Consider the following 22370-nt stretch of genomic DNA (forward strand, 5'->3'; position numbering starts at 1 on the left):
CTAAAGCAACAGAAAAGGGACAAGAGCTAGTGAAACAAGCTCTGAGAACAGCCCCAACCACACAGTTCCATCCTCAGTGACTCTCAGGTCACAGGTGTTGGAATTCAATTCCAGGTCAGTCCTGTTCCCTCTTCAGTAAATGCCAGTTCTTGGAACTTATTTCTGCAAGTCGTCACTTTACCAAAGTGTAAGCCCCGGTCCCAGGGTTCATCCTTGTAAGCTGATGAGAGAATTCTTATCAAATGACCCTGATAAGCTGCTGGGTATAAGTTCTGATTTTAGCTGTGCATCAAGACATTTCTGTTCAGTTCAGGCGCTCTCGGCTGTGTCCGACTCTTTGCAAACCCATGGACTGCAGTACACCAGGCCTCCCTGTCCATCACCAACTCCTGGAGCTTGTTCAGACTCACGTCCATTGAGTCAATGATGCCATCCAACCATCATCCTCTGTCATCCCCTTCTCCTCCAGCCTTCAGTCTTTCCCATCATCAGAGTCTTTTCCAGTGAGTCAGTTCTTTGCATCAAGTGGCCAAAGTATTGGAGCATCAGCTTCAGCATCAGTTCTTCCAATGAATATTCAGGAATGATTTCTTTTAGGATTGAGTGGTTGGATCTCCTTGCAGTCCAAGGGACTCTCAAGAGTCTTCTCCAATACCACAGTTCAAAAGCATCAGTTCTTCAGCACTCAGCTTTCTTTACAGTCTAGCTCTCATATGCATATGTGACTACTGGAAAAACCATAAATTTGACTAGATAGACCTTTGCCAGCAAAGTAATGTCTCTGCTTTTTACTATGCTGTCTAGGTTGGTCACAGCTTTTCTTCTAAGGAGTAAGCGTCTTGTAACTTCATGGCTGCAGTCACCATCTGCAGTGACTTCGGAGTCCAAGAAAACAAAGTCTCTCATGGTTTCCATTGTTTCTCCATCTATTTGCCATGAAGTGATGGGGCCAGATGCCATGATCTTAGTTTTTTGAATGTTGAGTTTTAAGCCAGCTTTTTCACTCTCCCCTTTCACTTTAACCAAGAGGCTTTTTAATTCCTCTTCGCTTACTGCCATGAGGGTGGTGTCATCTGCATATCTGAGGTTATTTGTATTTCTTTTGGTAATCTTAATTCCAGCTTGCGCTTCATCCAGCCCAGCATTTAGCATGATGTACTCTGCATATAAGCTAAATAAGCAGGGTGACAATATACAGCCTTGATGTACTCCTTTCCCAATTTGGAGCCAGTCTGTTTTTCCATGTTTGGTTCTAACTGTTGCTTCTTGACCTGCATACAGATTTCTCTGGAGGCAGATCAGGTGGTCTGGTATTCCCATTTCTTGAAGAATTTTCCACAGTTTGTTATGATCTACACAGTCAAACATTTAAAGTCAAGACATTTGAAGGTTAGCAAAGTTCTTTATGGCTCTAGTGGTAAAGAACCTGCCTGCCAAGGCAGGAGATATAAGAGGCGTGGGTAGGGAAGATCCCCTGTAGGAGGGCATGGCAACCCACTCCATTCTTGCCTAAGGAAATCAAATGGACAGAGAAGCCTGGCAGGCTACAGTCTATGGAGTCAAAAGAGTTGGACATAACTGAAGTGACTTAGCACATATTACGCATATAGCACATGAACTACTTTGTATTACAGATTTTAAAGTTTAGTGCAACAAATGCTCTTTTTTTTTTGGTTCACAGCTTTCTGCGTGGGGATGATTGCTTAAGGAGCTGCTAAACAGAACAGATGCTGTCTTGAATTTTTCCTTAAGAAAAAACAGACTTTAAACCAATGTCTGCTTCTAAATTACTTATGAAACTAATTTTTTCTTTATAGATTTTCACCTCCATTTCCTGTTTTTTTTTGTTTGTTTGTTTCTGTACCTTCTAACACAAAACATTGTTACTATGTGTTTATGGTTATTAAAATTTTTTGTTTCAATTTGCATTCTCACAGCAAATGAGAGACTACATGTAAACAGCCCTTTGTAACTGAAATATTATATAACCCTCAGTTCAGTTCAGTTCAGCTCAGTCGTGTCCGACTCTTTGCGACCCCATGAATCGCAGCACGCCAGGCCTCCCTGTCCATCACCATCTCCCAGAGTTCACTCAGATTCACATCCATCGAGTCCGTGATGCCATCCAGCCATCTCATCCTCTGTCGTCCCCTTCTTCTCCTGCCCCCAATCCCTTCCAGCATCAGAGTGTTTTCCAATGAGTCAACTCTTCGCATGAGGTGGCCAAAGTACTGGAGCTTCAGCTTTAGCATTATTCCTTCCAAAGAAATCCCAGGGTTGATCTCCTTCAGGATGGACTGGTTGGATCTCCTTGCAGTCCAAGGGACTCTCAAGAGTCTTCTCCAACACCACAGTTCAAAAGCATCAATTCTTCGGCGCTCAGCCTTCTTCACAGTCCAACTCTCACATCCATACATGACCACAGGAAAAACCATAGCCTTGACTAGACGGACCTAAGTCGATAAAGTAATCTCTCTGCTTTTGAATATACTATCTAGTTTGGTCATAACTTTTCTTCCAAGGTGTAAGCGTCTTTTAATTTCATGGCTGCAGTCACCATCTGCAGTGATTTTGAAGCCCACCAAAAATAAAGTCTGACACTGTTCCTACTGTTTCCCCATCTATTTCCCATGAAGTGATGGGACCAGATGCCATGATCTTTGTTTTCTGAATGTTGAGCTTTAAGCCAACTTTTTCACTCTCCTCTTTCACTTTTTCATCAAGAGGCTTTTTAGCTCCTCTTCACTTTCTGCCATAAGGGTGGTGTCATCTGCATATCTGAGGTGATTGATATTTCTCCCGGCAATCTTGATTCCAGCTTGTGTTTCTTCCAGTCCAGCATTTCTCATGATGTACTCTGCATAGAAGTTAAATAAGCAGGGTGACAATATACAGCCTTGATGTACTCCTTTACCTATTTGGAACCAGTCTGTTGTTCCATGTCCAGTTCTAACTGTTGCTTCCTGACCTGCATACAGATTCCTCAAGAGGCAGGTTAGGTGGTCTGGTATTCCCATGTCTCTCAGAATTTTCCACAGTTTCTTGTGATCCACACAGTCAAAGGCTTTGGCATAGTCAATAAAGCAGAAATAGATGTTTTTCTGGAACTCTCCTGCTTTTTCCATGATCCAGCGGATTTTGGCAATTTGATCTCTGGTTCCTCTGCCTTTTCTAAAACCAGCTTGAACATCAGGGGGTTCACCTTTCACGTACTGCTGAAGTCTGGCTTGGAGAATTTTGAGCATTACTTTACTAGCATGTGAAATGAGTGCAATTGTGCGGTAGTTTGAGCATTCTTTGGCATTGCCTTTCTTTGGAATTGGAATGAAAACTGACCTTTTCCAGGCCTGTGGCCACTGCTGAGTTTTCCAAATTTGCTGGCATATTGAGTGCAGCACTTTCACAGCATCATCTTTCAGGATTTGAAACAGCTCAACTGGAATTCCATCACCTCCACTAGCTTTGTTCGTAGTGATACTTTCTAAGGCCCACTTGACTTCACATTCCAAGATGTCTGGCTCTAGATTAGTGATCACATCATCATGATTATCTGGGTCGTGAAGATCTTTTTTGTACAGTTCTTCTGTGTATTCTTGCCACCTCTTCTTAATATCTTCTGCTTCTGTTAGGTCCAGACCATTTCTGTCCTTTATCAAGCCCATCTTTGCATGAAATTTTCCCTTGGTATCTCTAATTTTCTTGAAGAGATCTCTAGTCTTTCCCATTCTGTTGTTTTCCTCTATTTCTTTGCATTGATCGCTGAAGAAGGCTTTCTTATCTCTTCTTGCTATTCTTTGGAACTCTGCATTCAGATGCTTATATCTTTCTTTTTCTCCTTTGCTTTTCGCCTCTCTTCTTTTCACAGCTATTTGTAAGCCCTCCCCAGACAGCCATTTTGGTTTTTTGCATTTCTTTTCCTTGGGGATGGTCTTGATCCCTGCCTCCTGTACAATGTCATGAACCTCATTCCATAGTTCATCAGGCACTCTATCTATCAGATCTAGACCCTTAAATCTATTTCTCACTTCCACTGTATAATCATAAGGGATTTGATTTAGGTCATACCTGAATGGTCTAGTGGTTTTCCCTACTTTCTTCAATGTAAGTCTGAATTTGGCAATAAGGAGTTCATGACCTGAGCCATAGTCAGCTCCCAGTCTTGTTTTTGTTGACTGAATAGAGCTTCTCCATCTTTGGCTGCAAAGAATATAATCAATCTGATTTTGGTGTTGACCATCTGGTGATGTCCATGTGTAGAGTCTTCTCTTGTGTTGTTGGAAGAGGGTGTTTGCTATGACCAGTGCATTTTCTTGGCAAAACTCTATTAGCCTTTGCCCTGCTTATTCCTCATTCCAAGGCCAAATTTGCCTGTTACTCCAGGTGTTTCTTGACTTCCTACTTTTGCATTCCAGTCCCCTGTAATGAAAAGGACATCTTGTTTGGGTGTTAGTTCTAAAAGATCTTGTAGGACTTCATAAAACCATTCAACTTCAGCTTCTTCAGCTTTACTGGTTGGGGCATAGACTTGGATAACTGTGATATTGAATGGTTTGCCTTGGAGACGAACAGAGATCATTCTGCCATTTTTGAGACTGCATCCAAGTACTGCATTTCAGACTTAACCCTAGAACTTTAAGAAAAAAATTTCTGCTTGCTTTTTATTTTAGCAAAGGACTCATAAGCAAAGAACTGTTACAATTCAATAATAAGGAGGAAGACAATCTATTTTTTTTAAACAGGCAAAAGATGTTAATTTGAATGGACACATTGGGAAAGAAAAGAATGGCCAATAAGTACGCAATAAAGTTTCAATGTCATTTGTCATCAGGAAAAGGCAAATTAAAACTGTAACGAGATGGTTCTAACTGTGGACTGGAAACAAGTGCAAAATGTGAGCTGTGAGTACAGTAGCATTTATTCAGTGTTCCAGTGAGAATGATAGCCCGGGAGACAGCTTCTCAATGAATTCCCATAATTTAATTTCGCAAGACTGAAGTTTCAAGTTACAATAAAAATAAAACTCATATTTATGAGAAGGTAAGAAAAAATTTAAACATAAAATGATCTGCCCCTTGACCTCACCCCTCCTCATTGTGCATCATGTGTGCGCTTTAGGCATCACCTGAACCTCCCCTATAAGCAGAAATGCCTGCTCAGCCATAAACAGCAACATTCTCCCTGTGCCAACAGATAACTCCTTAAAAGATAACATTCCTTCTTGATCTGGTAAAGGGTCACATGAGCCACCACGACGGCACTTCAATCTGGAATAGGTAAACTCTCAACAGTATGTCATTTAATGTACAGACCTCTGTCTCAAAAATGTCTTAAATAAGTTATGTCTTGACTTCTAGTGGGAGGGACAGTTCTCAGAGCTTTCTCAGATGCTCTTCAAATTCGTCTGGAATAAATTTTCCAATGTATTTTAGATCGACTGATCAAGTTTTCATCGACATTACCAAATCTGAGGACACTATTTTATTTTATTTTGGTCGCACTCTGCGGCATGTGGGATCTCAGTTCTCCTTCCAATATCCCCTGCATTGGAAAGGCAGAATCTTAACCACTGGATCAACCAGCAAAGTCCCTAAATTGTATAATCGAAATTTAATCAGAGTAGAGCTCAAAGTTCTCACCAAAAAAACAGTAAATAAATGAGGTTTTGGTATGTTCATTAACTTGATGGGGGAATCCTTTTGTACACAAAAAATTGGTGCATGTTATTGTATGTAAAATATATTTCAATAAAGCCTATTTTGTCATTGTTCAGTTGCTAAGTCATGTCCAACTCTTTGGGACCCCATGGACTGCAGCATGCCAGGCTCCCCCATCCTCCACTATCTCCCCCAGTTTGCTCAAGTTCAGGTACATTGAGTCGGTGATGCTATCTAACCATCTCATCCTCTGCCACTCTCTTCTCCTCTTGCCTTTAATCTTTCCCTATCTTAACATTTTATTTTAAAAGCCTATTTTAACGAACTATAAAAGATATTCTGAAAAGATGCTAATAGACAACAGCACCAGGATTAATAAATGTTAAACACTTTTGTCATCTGCTTTAGCTTTTTTCATGTAGAATAAATGAAATATTACTGGTAAAAGTGAAGCCTTCTTAGTTCTCAGACCTATCTTCTACCTCTCCCCAGTGTCAAGCACATCCACAAAGCTGTGTGTTTTCTTTCTGTCCATTAAAAAAAATGTAGTAGCAAGCATCTTCCTTTCATTGGTGATGATACAAAGCTTAGCAAGAGCTAACACACGGGCCACAGCTGAGCAGTGAGTCAGCAGCTCACTGGTAATGATGCTGCTTCCCCAGAGCCATGTTACCTAACCTGTGCTTGAGAAGTTGCCAATGTAATTTACACGATTACCAGAATGTTTATACTGCTGTCTATCCTCAGTTTTAAACATGACCACCGTGTGGCACAAATGAGAGTTTAGGGTATTGTGATGTTTTTCTGAGCATTTGAAATGGACTCCTTGGAAACTTGAAAATCTAAGATGAATGTGATTTTTTTTAAATCAGTGTAGGTATTTGAGATCAGTTTAATTACAATTAAGCCAGAATAACAATTGATGCTGAAGCTGAAGCTCCAATACTTTGGCCACCTGATGCTGACTCACTGGAAAAGACTCTGATTCTAGAAAAGGAGAAGAAGGCAAAAGGAGAAGGGGACGACAGAGGATGAGATGGTTGGACAGCATCATCAGCTCAATGGACATGAGTTTGTTGAGCAAACTCTGGGAGACAGTGAAGAACTCAGAAGCCTGGTGTGCTTCAGTCCACAGGGTCACAAAGAGTTGGACACGACTCAGCGACTGAACAAGAAGCCAGAATACAGATATTGATGTATTTCTCTCTAATTCTACTGTAAATTAGTTTCAAAGTAGTTAACAGCATTGAATCCCAATGCTTCAAAGTCCGATTAGCTGCCTGCTTTTGACTGTTGGTTCTATACTGAAGAGGCCCTGAATACATAACTCCAAAGTATGCCTCTTTGGTGTATTTATTATTGCGAGCTGAGGACAATTGGGATACAGGATACAGGGAGGGCTCTTTATGCTCCCTTCCCCTTTCTTTTCTTCTTCTTCTTAAAAAAATTTATTTTTAAAATTTGTTTGGCCACACTGCTTGGCATGTGGGATCTTAGTTCCCCGACCAGGGATCAAACTCATGCCTCCTGCATTGGGAGTGAGGAATCTTAACTTCTGGACAGCCAGGGAAGTCCCAACCCTCCCCCTTTAGGTCCTAACAGTTCCCATGAAAAAGGTACCTCCTTACAACAGGAGGAGAACATTCTTTCATTTTTCTGTCTCCCAGTTTTCTTGAGAGATATTGACGTTAAATTTTGTATAAGTTTACAGTGTACAACGTGATGACTCTGAAGAATCTCCTTAGACTGGGAGCTGACCTAAACCAAAATGGACCTGTACTGAGAACCCCACCAGAGTGAGCCTGATCTTTCATGAGTTCCTGCAGCATATTTCCTAGGTATTGTCCCCCGATTTGTACAGATAACGACATCCAACTAGCTGTGCTGCAGGGCACTGTTGGGTCGCCCCAATTTACCGCCCCTCACCAAAGCCCCTTTGTCTTGTGACATCACCACAATATTTCGTTATGTAAAAAGGGATATAAGCTTTTGACTCTACGACTTTCTCATGTCTTCATTTTCTTTCTGAAGACTCCTGTGTACATGTAAAAATATTAAATTTGTAAGTTTTTCTCTTGTGAATGTCTTATCTCTGTTTACTCCTTAGGCTCACCATAGAACTTAAGAGGGTATAAATAAATTTTCTCTTTTCTACAACATATATGAGACAAACACAAGGGATGGTTTGACATTTCTTGCTCTTTTTTTTCTGGTTTCTCTTTTTTATGGTCCATTTCCCAATTTGTCCAGATTTTTTCCCCCCTTAGTTCTGATGTTTATCTTTCAAAAGCTCAGAGATATTGGAAGAGAAAAGAAAAGTTTAGGTTGGTTTTAGGTATTTTGTAATAATGAAGCTGTAAATTTCCTTTTGTAATTTTTCTTTTTGGAAAAGATGTAGACTTTGAAAAGTTCTTTCGAAGAACGCTGCTAATTTTGATTGTCACTAGTAGAATAATTTGCCTTTTTGTCTCTTAAAAATAGCAATTGCTTTGATTAAAAAATAATAAATGAAATAATTTCTCTTTTCTTTATTGGAGGAGGAAACAAACCTTGGCTCCCCCAAATTCACTATGAGGTCTAGAGTATTTTCTTTATGCTTCAGAATTTGAAAGCTGCACCTTCACTTGCTGTTCACTTTGGGGACCTCCTCAGTTCTCATTGGCTATTGACCTGCAGATCACAATGCAGGCTGAGGCTGTCCTCAGAGCAAGCCCATTGTCACCATTTCAGCTGCCCCATTTCCTCATCATGGAGTGACCGCACCTGGATTATGAGTGTTACCCAGTGACGCACCTCTCTGTCAGCAGCATCTGGTCATTGTACAGATGACCACATCTGACTAGCTGTGCTGCTGGGCAGTGTTGGGTCACCAGTGACTAGGATGGGGAGTGGGGGTGGAAGGGACTCTTTCCTGGGTGCTGCTGAGAGGAAGTACTCCACCCTCCTATGGAGAAGTGGGACACCTTCAGGATGGAGGGAACCCACATTCTAGAGATGCAGCTGACGCTGGAGGATGCAGAATTTGATTGAATTCCCCTTGGTTTTTGCACGGCCACTTAGAAGACAATATACAAAGATTAGGAACTGAAGGACATTTGGCAAGAGAGATCTGAAAAATCTGTTTTGGGACAGTTAATGGTGACCTTTAGGTAAGAGATATGGGTGAAGCCAGTCCTTCAGGTTGGGGGTGGTGACAATGTCTTCACTGACTGAGAAGGTGTGAGCATTCTGAAGAAATGGTGGGGTTTGTTTCATCTTTGGGAGGCATCAGGAACTGGCAGAGGTGATCTGGGGGCAGGACCATAATGACAGAATGGGAGGCAAATCTTGAGGGGAAAATGATAAGGCTCTTTCTCACGTGTTTCAGCAGGGCAAGGACTGCTCCAGAGTAAAGTGCTTTGGTCTGTCAAAACAAAATCACCTAGAGAAGGATACAGACAAAGTTTGAAGTCTTTGAACAATCTAGTCTTTCTGTAGCTCTGTCGTCCTCAGCAGACCTCTCATTGAGCCTGAGGCCCCAGTTCTCTTTGCCTTCTGTAAGTCAAATTTGCTCTGCAGACACACTGGTGTTGTTTCTGAGGTGCTGTAGTATAAGGTTGTCTGCTTTTTAAAAAATTTATTTATTTATGTACTTTATTATTGGCTGTGCTGGATCTTCCTGGCCTCGGGAGCTCTTTCTCTAGCTGTGGAGAGCAGGGGCTACCCTTTAGCTGTGATGCACACAATTCTCATTGCGGTGGCTTCTCTTATTGCAGAGTATGGGCTCCAGGGCTCGGTAGTTGCAGCTCCTGGGCTCCAGAGCACAGTCTCAGTATGTTGTGGCACATGGGCTTAGTTGTTCCTTGGTGTGTGGGGGTCATTCCAGACCAGGGATCGAATCTGTATCTCCTGCGTTGGCAGGCAGATTCTTTAGCACTGAGCCACCAGGGAAGTCCTTGTTGGCTTTTTTCAAGCTTACCTGGGCAGACTTAATACTAGTATTCTAGAATATTAGTATTAAGATCATCTTATTCATGCTTTTTCTGATTTTAGTAACTTTAATCACTTTTAAGATTTTACATTTCCAGGCTGAAAAGTTCTCTATTATAAACATTTTCCCTTATGTATCAGACCCTAGGTCTTTTGATATGAGATCTGTGACCCTTTTCCAGCTTCCTTTCTTTTTCCTCTTGGTATGGTCCCAGGGAGTGATGCTGAAAGCTCAGCTTCTCTGTACCCCAGTGGGGAATTGAATCTCAGAAGCAGAGTTTTGGGTGAAGTAGAAAAGGATAGCTTTATTATCTTGCGAGGCAAAGGCAGGTATCGCAGGCCTTGAAAAAATGTGTCCCTACCCAGGAAGCTTTTTTTTTTTAAGCTTATAAACAACATAAGTTTGTTTCTCATAGTTCTGAAGGCTTGAAGTTTAAGATCAGGGTGCCAGCATAGTTGGGTGAGAGTCCTCTTACCCAGGAGGATTTGATAAGGAGTTTTAGAAGAGCCTGGCAGGGTACAGTCAAGGGGGCCGCAAAGAGTCAGATGTGACTGAGCATGCATGCATTTATACAGCAATATTTCCCAAGGGTGGGGGTTGTTGACAAGATTAGGGTGTGTACAGGATCTCATAGTGGTGGTGGTGAAGTGTGTCAGACTCTTGCAACCCCATGGACTGTACAGCCTGCCAGGCTCCTCTGTCCATGGGATTCTCCAGGCAAGAATACTGGAGTGGGTTGCCCTTTCCTTCTCCAGGGGATCTTCCTGACCCAGGAATCAAACCTGGGTCTCGAGCATTGCAAGCAGATTCTTTGCCGATTGAGCTAGGAGGGAAGCCCTGCAGGGTCTCACGTGGTCTCCTAATCTAGCTAAGCTCCTCTGGTCCCTTTAATCTTGCCTCAGGTGGTTTCTTGGCGTCTCCTCCCTTGATTAGCAACTGTTCAAATCTGCCCTTTGGAACTCCAGAAGGACGTGGAGGGTAGAGTCTTGCTTACAAGAAATGGGGGACATAAAAACAAGGCCTCCATGCCTGGGAGCCTCACAAGGTGCCACTCAGTTTCAGGATGGACAAGCCTGGGGCATGGGCGTCCTTGAAAGCTTATGGCTTTCCTTTAATTAGTATACCAAGATTTTTGACAGTTAAGGCAATAACCTCTTCAGACCACGGAATGTGAAGAAAACATGTTCTACACCGGCCAACTTCTACACTGTGTTTTGTATTGGATAAGTATGTAGGCAGATTTTGGGTTTAAAGAAGTTAAAGCTCAGCTGAAACAAGTAGAAAATGAATCGTTTTGGGCAAATGGACACGGTATTGATGAATTAGTTTCTGACCTGCTATTACACTGAAACATTTTTAGAATCGCTCTGAATTTTATACTTTTAAGAGGAGCGGGCTCACATTCGTTTTCTGGAAGTCGTGAGGCACAAATGGTAGTGTCTCCGTGAGGTAATAAAAAGCAATCGCTGTTGTCTTGTCGCAAGACGCTTCACTTTTAGGTCTGAAGCCGCCTCCGACTGTGTCTAGCAATCCCTCGTTTCGGTTCCGCCCGCGGCTTGCGGGCCGTATCCATAGAAACCGGGAAGCGTCCAGAGCGGCGGCCACGCCTCTTCCGCTGCACATGCTCCCGTTTCCGGTGGGAGGGCAGCTAAGGGACTTCCGTGTCCCCGGGTGCTCGGCGCCTCCCTCTAGATTCCCGACCCACCCAAGCTGCTCCAGGTCCGGGAGCGGCCAAGGGGCGCTTCCGGCTTCGACCAGTGCGGCTGCGCACGAGGCGCCTTCTCATTGGCTAGGGCCGCCTCGTGTGATTAGCGTCACGGCGGCGGCTGCTGTAGGAGCCTCCCGGACGCTGGGTCGCGGCGGCGGCGGCGGCGGCGGCGGCGGCGGCAGCGGGCGCCACCTCCGCTCCTCTGGGCTCCCAGCAGCCGCGGTTCCGAGGAGCTCGAGACGTGCGGCGAGGCGGCGGCGAGCTCTGGTGAGGTTCTCGAGTGGGAGCGCGGTACTAGGGAGGGAGGCTGGACTGGCGGGGGCGAGGGCTGAGGGCAGGTGTCCCGGCAGCGCAGCGGGCGAGGAGCGCACTAGTCGGTTCTCTGCTCCGACCCCCGGGCCGGCGCCCTCAGTCCCCGGCCCCCTCCGCCGGGATCTTCTCAGCCCCGGGATCTTCTCAGCCTCCGCTCCCTGCAGTCTGGTTCCCCCAGCCTTGGATCTCCTCAGTCCTGAGTCCCGCCGCCCCGGGTTCCCTTCAGCCACGGCTCCCCCGGCCCTGGGTCCCCGGTTTCCTTCGGTCCTGTTCCCTTCTCAGCCCCGGGTCCGCTGGGCCCCGGGTCACCCTTCCGGGTTTCCGCTGGCCGCACTCCGAGGTGGGCTCCGCTCGGGCCCCGATCCGGCTTTTGCTGCGGGGAGACCCCTCACCGGCGTTTGCCCGCGCGCAGGCGGCTTGGCCGGACCGGGTCCTGGGCCCGGTGTGTCGATATCGCCCCTCGAGGCGGCTGCTCACCGGCTCCCGCGGGCCTGGGCGTCTGTGCCGGAGCTCGCTGTGGGCGCCCCTGGCTCTGGACCTTGTTTTCGTTCGCCGCTGGGGCTTGACAATTTGGCGCGGTCGCTGGGTAGAAAGGTGCACGGGTCCCGCCGCGTTCGTACCCGGCACGCAGACTGTGGTGCAGGGTCAGCGTGTTTTTTAAGCAGAGGGGTCTGCTAACGTCTTTATGTTTAGACTCTGGACTCCTCAGCCCTGGGTTGTTCCCCTCGCATCTTCTCCCAAAGCAGCCCTTCGTCCATCCTCCAAAGAAACCCTTTAAAACTCTGAGAAATCTGTCATAACATTTCAATTTGCTTCCCAAGTGAAATGTTGAGAATAGTTTCTTCCAACCCAAAGCTTTATTTTGGGGGCGGAGATCAGAAACTTTTTGAAGTTTGAAGTGTCCTACCAAAGGCCACTTGAGTGTCTCGTCTTACCACCCTCTGACTGTAATTCTGTTAGACTTTCATAGATGGTTCATTCCTGATTCTTTTCACTCCTCATGTTTATCTCAGAATTTTCACTTCTAGTGCTGGTAGTTGTCCATAGATGTTTTCATCTCTTCTCATAAATTTTTCCGTGCTGACTGTCCTGATCCAAAACCAAAATCCTTCCATCAGTTAGTTGGGACTTCAGGCCCTGTGGTGGCAGCCACTAGTGGTGAATTATTATGACATTTTCAAGAAATTTCAAATCGATTTAAATACGAAAGGTATTTCTTTTTGCCTGTGTTTGTAATTGCCTAGCTACTAGTATGTGTTCCCATTCAGACTTCAGGCTCCTTAGCAAGCTTTCTCTTACTGGGGCACTAAGGATGAGAGGAAGATTCCCAGAGCCTAAATAAAAAAGTTGATTTTTTTGTCCCTACTCTTGTGTATATTAATAAATGAAAAAGTCCCTTCCCCCTAATCAATAGCGTCAGTTTAGCAGATGTGCTTTCTTTTTGTTTTCCAAAATGAGCACAGTTTTGTTTCCCTCTTTATTTCAAGGGTGAGCAAACTTGACAGCTTGTGGGCAATGTCCTACCCGCTGCCTGTTTTTGTAAGTTAAATTTTCAATGGGACATAGCCATATGCTCTCATTTAGGTTTTGTCTGTTGCTTTTGTGGTGTGATTTGAGTAGTTAGGACAGAGACCTTTATGGCCTGTAAACGGTAAACATATTTACTATCTGGCCTTCAAAAGAAAATGTTTGCCAACTCCTTTACTTTATTAAAAACAACACATATTCAATGTAGAAAGTTAAAATGAGTCAAAAAAATGTAAAGGAGAAAGTAAATAGGATCACAGCAAAAATCACAACACAAATCAGGGGTTTGTTTTTATGATTATCCTTGTAGAATCTATTAGTGATTATTTCTATGTAAATGGGCTTATGTTGCCAAATATTGGTTTGCAGTCTGTTAAATACTCATTTGGCAATTGAATACATTGTATTTTTCTGTATTGAAGATTTCACTAGAAGGGGCTTGATGAACCAGGTTTTCCTTGTTTGTCTTACCAATCAAGGTTTTTTTTTAAAAAATGAGGCATCATAGATGCTTATTGGTGGTGGACACTATTTATTGAACACAATAGATGCTTATTGGCGGTGGACACTATTTATTGAACACAGTAGATGCTTATTGGTGGTGGACACTATTTATTGAACACTTACTATGGACTAGATAGTTTTCCAGTCTACATGATACAGGTAGTGAGTCATTTAATGCCTGCAGCAGCTCAGTACAGGTACACAAACTATTGTCGCTACTTGCACGTGAGGGGACTGGAGGCAGTGAGAGATTAGCTGCCTGAATTGGTCAGCTAGTTAATGATGGAGCTGGGGTTTGAGTCCACACAGTCTGGTTTCCTGGTGGCTCAGTCAATAAAGAATCCGCCTGCGATACAGAAGACCTGAGTTCGATCCCTGGGTTGGGAGTATCCCCTAGAGGAGGGCCTGGCAACCCACTCCAGTAGAATTCCCTGGAAAATCCCTATGGACAGAGGAGCCTGGTGGGCTGCAGTCCATGGGGTCACATAGAGTCGGACTCGACTGAGCGACTGAGCGCACACAGTCTGGTTTCAGCGCCCATGCCCTCAATGTGCTGCTTGGTCACTGTAGTAAGTTTTTAGGCAGTTGAGAGATACATAATGTAAAAATTCTTCCTTGTGCTCCTCACTCTCTGTAGGAAATGACTGCTAACAAGTTTGATATAGAGCTTTCCCTCTCTCTTTGCATATGCAAATGTTTATTTGCAAATCCATCTAACACATGCAGGTTTTACAAAAATTAACAGACTTCATTAGAGCAGTTTTAGATTTATAGAAATTGTGTGGCTAGTAGAGAAAGTTCTCATATCACCCACACTCCATTTTTCCTTAATAACATCTTGCACTAACATACTATATTATAATTGATAAACCAATGTTGCTTCATTGTTAATTAAAATCTGCATATTAGGATTCATTTTTGTATTGCAGAGTTTTTAAAGTGGGATCAAACCAGTCATTGTTCAGCAAGTGTACTTTTTTGGGGGTGATTTTCAAAAAATAGTGCTTCTGGACTTTTAAATGCAAATGAACAATCTTAATTTACTAGTATTCAGATTAATAACACAAGTTTAGCATTTTCCCTGGAATGGAAAATTTGCTTGGAAGTTACTGCTTTTTCCGTTTTTCAGAAATTTATCCTGTAGCACCAGCTGGTCTTCTCTGAAGAAGCACTTACTTTTGGACTGGACATTCTGGCTCTTCCATGAAGCTTGTTCACTTTCTTGGAGATTTCTAGCTGTTCTTCATCAAGGGAGTGGTGCACAGCCCCCATTTACATCAGCTTCCTCCTCACTGAGCCTGGTATTTCCCCACCTATCCGGATAGTTCTCAGCATTCTGTTCCTCAGCTTTCAGAAGTTCAGTTCCTGGAATGTAATCTTTAGCATCTAAGTCTCCATATTCTTGCACCCTTGATTTTATTGAGACCTCTGTAGGCTTACCCTGGAGTTCCTTCTGTGATATCTGAGGATTCAGTTTTCAGAAGAACTGAATCAGAGTTCTAGGAGAGGTCGAGAGTGTATTTTATACTGGGCCAAGTCTTCAGGAAGGTTTCAGTCATTGAGCTGTTACCTCTCTCAGGGCATTACTTCCTCCTGTCATGACTTCCCCAGAGTTCTTGTCATGACAGAATGGGTGGCGTGGTCCTGAGCAGCACCTCAGTGGTCTCTGGGACTACCAGGTACAGAGAAGTAGGTAATGCAAACAGAAGGGTCTGGTTCCTCCTCTTGGTGCTGCTGCAGAAAGAAACCTGTGTACAATGGGACAGAAAGAGCTTGTGAATTCTTGCCAGTCTGGAGATGAAGTTCATGAGCAGTATCTTCACTTCAGAAGTTTCCTTGTAACTCTTCAACTGCTTTAGTGGTTTTCCTGCAAATCCTTGGGGCTCATGAACTGAATGGATCATTGAGAAGTTAACACTTGTAACTTTTTTCTTCTGGTTTTGAGGTGCTTTGGTAACATTCTTGTCCTGTGTTCGGAGCCTCTCCCCCAAGGCATGCAGCATTAGCACTCTTAAGTCCTTGCCCTGTTGTTATTGTTCATCTTGCCCTTGGAAGAATGTCAGGTCAGCGACTCATACTTCGGTGACCTTAGAGAAGCTTACAGTTGTGATAACACTGACTGATGGTCTTGGCATCATTTCATTTGTTTCTTCTGTAATTTAGTCATCACTTCCAGAGATACCTTGGCTGCAGTTGTGCTGCTGTCTTTTAACGTGTGTATGTGCAATTCTGCAATACATATTCACTTCATTCTTGTTTTTTGCACCTTTTTTCTCATCAGTCACAAAATGAGTGTACAAAGTCTTAGAAGCTTACCTGGCAGCATAGAGGTTCAAAAAAGAACTCTGGCAGCCTTGATGGATTGATGAGGTTCTCGGTGAGGTCAGAACTTTGCAGTGTTATTGGGAGGTGTGCATTCAGGACAGTGTAGGAGAGAAGGTCTTGGTTCTTGAGGAAAGTTGTCTAGATATTCTGGGTGGCAGTGACCAGTCTGTGCCATAAACATCACCAGCGTTGCCAGTTCTTTGCTGGGTTTGTGGATTAGTCACTCAGTCGTGAGTCATGTCCGACTGTTTGTGACCCCATGGACTGTAGCTCACCAGGCTCCTTTGTCCATGGAGTTCTCCAGGCAAGAATACTGGAGTGGGTTGCCATTCCTTTCTCCAGATTTATTTGGTTGCAATTTGAAAATCTCCCACATTGGATTTGCAGTGAATATTCTGCTGTGTAAGCTTCTCAGTGTAGACCAGAGGGTCTGCTTTATTAATCCTGTAACTGCCATAGGTTGCTGGGCAGCTTGTGTTTATTTCTGCTTGACAGGTTGACTGTAGACTGACTTTCTTTGAGCGTTTCTCAGAAGACCCACACCACTAATAGCAGCCAGCCCTTCTCAGGCTGGGTCCTGGAGTGTTTCTTCCAGGTGTGACCAGAAGTAGCACTGGGAAGTTGACTGATGGCGGCATCTTGGTCACAGTAATATGTTTAAGGGGCTTCCCAGGTGGCTTAGTGGTTTGAAAAAAAAAAAAAAAAGAAATCTGCCTGCCAATGCAGGAGACATGGGTTCGATCCCTGAGTCGGGAAGATCCCCCAGAAGAGGAAATGACAACCCACTCCAGTATTGTCTGGGAAATTCCATGGACAGAGGAGCTTGGTGGGCTGCAGTCCATGGGGTTGCAAGAGTTGGACATGACTTAGCGACTGAACACGTGCAGTGTGCTCAAAAACCAAGGTCCACGATGGCTTCTGGGTCTCCATCCTTTAGTTTCTTGGTATTTTATTGAATGTGTGCACCATAATTTAATAGTTTTTCCTATTGCTGGGTATTTAGATTGTTTAAATTGATTGTCTAGTGTTTAGATTTAATATGTATGCGTTGTATGTACAATGTCACATGCTAGTGGCTCTTTAGGGCAACTTTCTGTAGCTTTCTTCTTTTTTTCTTCAGTATTTGTTGATTTGACTCTGCCGGGTCTTAGTTGTAGCATGTGAACTCTTAGTTGTGGCATGTGGGATCTAGTTCCCTGACTAGGGATCAGACCCAGGCCCCCTGCATTGGGATCATGGAGTCTTAGCCACTGGACCCCTAGGGAAGTCCCTAGGGTGACTTTCTGAGTCTAGTTACTGGGTTGAAGGAAATGCATATTTTTTGTTTTGATGTATATTACTAGACTGCTACCCAGAAAGGTCACAGCAGTTTAAACTCTTGTCAGAACTGTGGCTGAGGTCTAGATTCTTTATACCATTTTGAACTTTTTTTTCAATCTTTATCTGATTGGCAGTTAAACATATCTTGCAGTGTAGTCTGTCTCTCTCACTGGGAGATATATTTTGTTTGAAGTTGGTTTAGAGTTACTTTAGGCAAGACCAAGCTTTCTGTAGTAGTTCTTTCTAGTATGTTCTCCCTTAGATAGAGCGGCTCACCTGTTTAGATTCCCTGTCTAGCCCTGAAAGGCAGTGTAATTTTGCCAACCCTGCTAAAAGAATCTGGGTGACTGCCCGGTAGACAATATACTTGTTGAGGATAGGTGTCTGTTGCAGTCCTCAGTTCAGTTCAGTTCAGTTCAGTTGCTCAGTCGTGTCCGACCCTTTGCGACCCCATGAATCGCAGCACGCCAGGCCTCCTTGTCCATCACCAACTCCCAGAGTTCACTCAGACTCATGTCCGTTGAGTCAGTGATGCCATCCAGCCATCTCATTCTCTGTTGTCCCCTTTTCTTCCTGCCCCCAGTCCCTCCCAGCATCAGTCTAGTGGTGGGTAAATGTTATGTTCTTTTTAAAACCTAAATTAGATTGTGTTCTTTTGGGCTACTGCTGAGTGAAGTGCTTTAATTTTGTTAAAAAATGACCTTTTCAAAGTCTTTGTGTAATGTAAACTTGAAAAATTACAGCATGAATTGGTCATCTTGGTGTATATTATCTATATCGTCCTTTATTTCTAAAATAAGGTAAATAAGACTGGTTAATATCCTAGGACCTGTTTGTAAGGAAATAATTAACCAAACCTATTTAGTAAGTACAGACATATTCAGTTTTGGAAGTTAAAGGACTAGGTTAATTAGGGGGGTTGTTTCATGTAACCCCTGGTTTGGAGTATGCCATGTGGTACGGGGCGTGTGTACTGCCTAAATGTTATCTTGCCTTCGGTAGACCTCGTAAGTGTCCAGACAGAAGGCAAAGGCTAGCTGAAGTTGGGAAGCTGCCAGAATATCTTTCAGTTCAGTTCAGTCGCTCAGTCATGTCCAACTCTTTGTGACCCCATGAATTGCAGCACGCCAGGCCTCGCTGTCCATCACCAACTCCCAGAGTTCACCCAGACTCATGTCCATCAAGTCGGTGATGCCATCCAGCCATCTCATCCTCTGTCGTCCCCTTCTCCTCCTGCCCCTAATACCTCCCAGCATCAGAGACTTTTCCAATGAGTCAACTCTTGGCATGAGGTGGCCAAAGTATAGGAGTTTCAGCTTTAGCGTCAGTCTTTCCAGTGAACACCCAGGACTGATTCTCTTTAGAATGGACTGGTTGTATCTCCTTGCAGTCCAAGGGACTCTCAAGAGTCTTCTCCAACACCACAGGTCAAAAGCATCAAGTCTTTGGCTCTCAGCTTTCTTCACAGTCCAACTCTCACATCCATACATGACCACTGGGGAAACCATAGCCCTAACCAAATGGACCTTTGTTGGCAAAGTAATGCCTCTGCTTTTCAATATGCTATCTAGGTTGGTCATAACTTTCCTTCCAAGAAGTAAGCGTCTTTTAATTTCATGGCTGCAATCACCATCTGCAGTGATTTGGGAGCCCCCCAAAATAAAGTCTGACACTGTTTCTACTGTTTCCCCATCTATTTCCCATGAAGTGATGGGACCAGATACCATGATCTTAGTTTTCTGAACATTGAGCTTTAAGCCAACTTTTTCACTCTCCTCTTTCACTTTCATCAAGAGGCTTTTTAGTTCCTCTTCACTTTCTGCCATAAGGGTGGTGTCATCTGCATATCTGAGGTTATTGATATTTCTCCCAGCAATCTTGATTCCAGCTTGTGTTTCTTCCAGCCCAGCATTTCTCATGATGTACTCTGCATATAAGTTAAATAAGCAGGGTGACAATATACAGCCTTGACGTACTCCTTTTCCTATTTGGAACCAGTCTGTTGTTCCATGTCCAGTTCTAACTGTTGCATAGGTTTCTCAGGAGGCGGGTCAGGTGGTCTGGTATTCCCATCTCTCTCAGAATTTTCCACAGTTTATTGTGATCCACACAGTCAAAGGCTTTGCTGTAGTCAATAAAGCAGAAATAGATGTTTTTCTGGAACTCTCTTGCTTTTCCCATGATTCAGCGGATGTTGGCAATTTGATCTCTGGTTCCTCTGCCTTTTCTAAAACTGGCTTGAACATCAGGGAGTTCATGGTTCACGTATTGCTGAAGCCCAGCTTGGAGAATTTTGAGCATTACTTTACTAGCATGTGAGATGAGTGCAGTTGTGCGGTAGTTTGAGCATTCTTTGGCATTGCCTTTCTTTGGAATTGGAATGAAAACTGATCTTTTCCAGTCCTGTGGCCACTGCTGAGTTTTCCAAACTTGCTGGCATATTGAGTGCAGCACTTTCATAGCATCATCTTTCAGGATTTGAAACAGCTCATCTGGAATTCCATCACCTCCACTAGCTTTGTTCGTAGTGATGCTTTCTAAGGCCAAGGCCCACTTGACTTCACATTCCAGGATGTCTGGCTCTAGGTGAGTGATCACACCATCGTGATTATCTTGGTCATGAAGAGCTTTTTTGTACAGTTCTTCTGTGTATTCTTGCTACCTCTTCTTAATATCTTCTACTTCTGTTAGGTCCAAATTGCTTTATCGAGCCCCATTTTGCATGAAATGTTCCCTTGGTATCTCTAATTTTCTTGAAGAGATCTCTAGTCTTTCCCATTCTGTTGTTTTCCGTCTATTTCTTTGCATTGATCGCTGAAGAAGGCTTTCTTATCTCTTCTTGCTATTCTTTGGAACTCTGCATTCAGATGCTTATATCTTTCCTTTTCTCCTTTGCTTTTCGCCTCTCTTCTTTTCACAGCTATTTGTAAGGCCTCCCCAGACAGCCACTTTGCTTTTTTGCATTTCTTTTCCATGGGGATGGTCTTGATCCTTGTCTCATGTACAATGTCAGGAACCTCAGTCCATAGTTCATCAGGCACTCTTATGTATTATATCTAGTCCCTTAAATCTATTTCTCACTTCCACTGTATAATCATAAGGGATTTGATTTAGGTCATACCTGAATGGTTTAGTGGTTTTCCTACTTTCTTCAATGTAAGTCTGAATTTGGCAATAAGGAGTTCATGATCTGAGCCACAGCCAGCTCCTGGTCATGTTTTTGCTGACTATATAGAGTTTCTCCAACTTTGGCTGCAAAGAATATAATCAATCTGATTTTGGTGTTGACCATCTGGTGATGTCCATGTGTAGAGTCTTCTCTTGTGTTGTTGGAAGAGGGTGTTTGCTATGACCAGTGCGTTCTCTTGGCAAAACTCTATTAACCTTTGCCCTGCTTCATTCCGTATTCTAAGGCCAAATTTGCCTGTTACTCCAGGTGTTTCTTGACTTCCTACTTTTGCATTCCAGTCTCCTATAATGAAAAATACATGTATAATATATACATATATATAAATAAGGTAAAGGAGGAAGCATATATTCTTTTTTCAAGTGGCAGCTTAATTCAATGACTAAGAATAAAATTTGGATTTGAATTTTCTTGGCAGCCGAGATAAAAATGAAAATATGGTAAAATACCTAGCACTGAACTGGAAGAAGGAACTAGACCAGTTTTCTAGGGATAAATCTTCCCTTGACAGATTTTAAGGAAATTGGGTATTACATAAAGCCTTTTTTTTTTGGCTAGAAGCCTGAGTTTAGAAAAGGGGAAGGATGATGCATTAACATTTCAAACAAATGAAAGAAGTTTTGTATAGGGCAGTGGGTTTGAATTTAGGTTGCACATGTGTATTTTATTTGGCTAATAAAAATTTTTTTCATTAATATATTTCAAATATATGGGAAAATCCTGAGACCAATATAATTAACACTCACATACCCACCATACATGTCATTTCTCTCAAAATCTTAACATTCTCCCACATATAGGTGAAGCACCTTCTTAGGTTACATTTCACTTTGCAGAAGTATTGCTATTATCTTGAATTTAGTGTTGATCACTTCTAATGCCTGTTTTTATGTAATTACTACATTGGAGTATATTCATAAATCAATATTATGTCTTGGGCATTTTCAAACTTTATATGAAACAATATTCTACATATTCTGTAACTTGTTTTTCATGAAACCTGTTTTTTAGACTTGAAAATGCTGATTTTTTAAAACCCATTTTGACCTACAGAAATGGCACTTTCATATGGTTCATCCTAATTAGTCATCACTTTTATTATCTTCTTATAGCTATATTATTGTATTATATGAATGCAACCAGTTTAAATTTATTTTTCATGTTGATAAGGTATTTAGGTTGTTTCCACTTTTCCTGTTTTAAAAACAGTGCTATAGTGAACATTGCTGGTTAGCAGTCTTTGTGCATGTATGTAAAATCATTGGCAGGTTTTTCAAACTACAGGTTGGGAGCCATAAATTGGTTATGAAATCACTTTAGGAATTAAAATAGGTTAGAGAAGTATCAGGTAGTTTTGCAGGCAGTAAGGATAAAATGTCTTTTGATTTGGTGTGTGTGTGTGTATGGTGTATGGTTACTAGCTTTGAAATGAAGTTCTCTGTCAGACATTGCCAAATTGTTCTCCAGAATTGTGTCCCTTGCCGTTTTTTAGCATGAGAAAGAGAATTTGCTGTATCTAACTAAATCTTTATAGATCCATGGCATTGTTAGATTTTTCACCTGTTTACTTGTTTACAAGTCAGATGAGTGTGAAATGATATTACCTTTAATTTTTTCTTGATTGTTTGTGAGGTTGAGCATGTTGAAATGTTGAGTGACCATTCAGGTTTCCATTTCTTGGCTGAGTCTGTCCCTGTCCGTCTGCCCTACCCCTAATTGGGTTGACTTTTAAAATGGCTTTTAGTAGTTTATTGTATATCCTGTTTATGTCTGTGAAGTGACCTGCAGATATCATCTAGTTTGTGTGGCTTATCTGTCAACTTTTTATGTGGTTTGTTTTGGTGAATGGAAATGATTATCAGA

General features: G+C 42.8%; 1 protein-coding gene across 1 annotated transcript in view; it reads left to right on the forward strand.

The window, feature by feature from the left end:
- Positions 1-11430: 11430 nt before the first annotated feature.
- Positions 11431-22370, forward strand: part of ADIPOR2 (adiponectin receptor 2) — a 40338-nt gene continuing 29398 nt past the window's right edge. Inside the window, exon 1 of the mRNA XM_004007604.4 lies at positions 11431-11599. The gene's annotated coding sequence lies outside the window, so the exon portion shown is untranslated. The remainder of the gene's footprint in view (positions 11600-22370) is intronic.

The sequence above is a fragment of the Ovis aries genome, chromosome 3 (genome assembly GCF_016772045.2).
Source record: "Ovis aries strain OAR_USU_Benz2616 breed Rambouillet chromosome 3, ARS-UI_Ramb_v3.0, whole genome shotgun sequence".
Lineage (NCBI taxonomy): Eukaryota > Metazoa > Chordata > Mammalia > Artiodactyla > Bovidae > Ovis > Ovis aries.